We start from the raw sequence: 2638 nt of genomic DNA on the forward strand, positions 1-2638 counted from the left end.
TTTTTTTATAAAATTAAAAGTTAAAAAAATATATATATGCAATACACATTTTCCTCCATTAATTTAACGAAAATCTTTACTCTTCACTAACGCTTTAGTTTATTAGATTTAATTTGTTAGAGAATTAGTTTTATAACTAACAATCAGCAAATAAAATAATGATGAATAAGCAAAAATTAAGAAAGAAAAGAGAAGTTTAAAACATAAAAATAAAAATATTAACTAAAAAAAGTTGATTCATAAAGGAGAAAAGATATATACCATTGGCATTTTGACAAGGAAAAAAAAAGAATCAAAACAAAAACAGATTGAGCAACCGCAAATGTCAAAGGAAGATGATTATTATTCAGAAAAAAAAGGGAAATCATCAGCTGAATCATTATACCAACAAATAAAGTTCACCATTATTTTTCAAAAAGGAAGGAATAGCTAAATAAAGTTAATTTTAGATTAGCTGCGTTAGTTTGATTTGGTAAATAGCTTAATCTAGATTATAATTAATTCCCTATGCTTATTATATAATATCATAATTCAGCTTTTTTTTTTTTTACCTTTTTTTTTAAAGTTCAGCCTGCGGTGATATTGAACTCCATTTAAAATCTCCGACATTTACTTAAATGGATCAGTGACCTAACCACTAAACTAACTCAACTTTATTAGAAAACTAAAGCTAGGCAAAATCTCTAATCCCTTTTATAACAAAATCTGTTGTCATCATAATCAGACATCAAATGCACCAGTGGGATCTACCTTCATGAAAAATTAAAGCCTCTGCTATTAGACTAAACACTAATCGCTTACATGATTAAGTTATTGCATTACAAGAACGAATGAAATATGGAAAAGAAAATCTAAAACAGAATGTACTAACAAGAAAAAGTTTATACTAAACATGAAGGATGAAACAATACTGAACAACTAATAAACCAATTTTCTAGCCTTAAAATTAAAAATAAACCAGAAAAGAATCTGAAGAAGAAGAGGAGGAGGATGATCTTGTGGAAGTAATAAAATGAAGGTTCCTAAGAGCTCCAAAACTTGTGCTGTGTCGCGGAAGGAACCGATCGGTCGCTCTTTTCAGAAATGCTGTGTATTCTCCTAATATCTGTGTCATAATCACCGCCATCATCATCTTCTTCTTCTTTTCTTGAAATCTCAGAGAGCTTCTTCTTAGGGAGGAGCCTTAAGAGGGTATCAGGGGTCCTTTATATAACTAAGTTATTTAATTTAATTTATTTTTCTTTATGAGTTTGGTAGCGATAACGTGTGGCCTTTTAAGTTTTAAGCCAATGGATTTTTGAAATATGTGGGGTTAATTTGGAAAACTATAATGATTCCATATTTCATAAAAGCAAAGGTAGTTAGGCAAAAAAGATTATAATTCTGGCACTTTCTGGTGCATGTTTCAGCAGTACATACACTACACAGTGAATTTTAGGCACATTTAATCATTAAATAGCTTTTACTATTACATGCTAATTACCACCATGCATGATGATAATAAATTGATCATACATGTTGATTGAGTTTTTTTATTTGCTGCTTCATAATCAAATTAATAAGGCTTAGCTAATTTTAATCAGAGTAATGATAGAAAACTAACACTATAGCAGTAAATTTCAGCCAATAACACTAAATAAGTTATCAAATAAATTCAGTATAAAGTCTATTATAGAGATTTTGTTGAGTTCGAATTTTAGACATTTCTTTTAATTGGGTTTCATATATTTTTATTTTTAAAAATTTCAGATGTTTTTTTTCTTATATTAAATATTGGTTGCAATGTTGGTTGTTTAGCATGACTTTCTCTTTTAATTATTATCTTGTAATTATAACTTAAAGTTAACGTTTCTTGATTTGTCATAAAAATGACATCTTGATCAAAGTCGTGTGAATAGAAAAAAGTTTAATTACATGAAGAAATTGCTACAGCCTAAGTATTTGACCTTAATAGATGTGGTAAACCTTCAAATCTCGTGGAAAAAATGTTCATATTAAATTAATGTTTAGTTGTACTTTGAACAAGATTGTCAATTAAAAATGAAGGATTTTACCTGCTTTGAATCATGTTAACCAAAGTCTTTAACAAACTTTGAATATATGATGATATGATTGACGTAGATTAACATTCACATGCTAGCTAGCTGTTTAATCACTAATTATACGCGTAAATGCCATAATAGTCATCACGGTTATGACGAATTTATTTTGTCATGTATTTTTGTGTGGTTTAATAATATATTTCCAACCAATTTAGGTTGGTTGAGTGGTCAACTCACTTGTTCGGTTAAACAAGTGTCGGGAATTCGAATCATGTCTTGTGCGTGCAGTAACCCATTGGCCAACAGCAGATCCTTAAATGGAGTTCGAATTCACAACGAATTAGTCTTTGACCTGTCAGGTTAAGGGATACAGTGGACAGCAAAAAGAATATTATATTTTCAATTTTGAAGAGTTGATTTGGCATGATCCTATTGGAAGAAACATTTGGATTGGATTGCAAGTTTTTGAAATTGAAGCATGATTGAAGCCACGAGGTTTGGTAGCGATGCATGTATTGGTGCGTGTGTTTTGGCTTTGGCTGCCTTTTTTTTTTTACAAAAAAAAAAAAAAGTTCAGAAATATATATAATTACATT

Source organism: Arachis ipaensis, chromosome B07 (genome assembly GCF_000816755.2).
Source record: "Arachis ipaensis cultivar K30076 chromosome B07, Araip1.1, whole genome shotgun sequence".
NCBI classification, from domain to species: domain Eukaryota; kingdom Viridiplantae; phylum Streptophyta; class Magnoliopsida; order Fabales; family Fabaceae; genus Arachis; species Arachis ipaensis.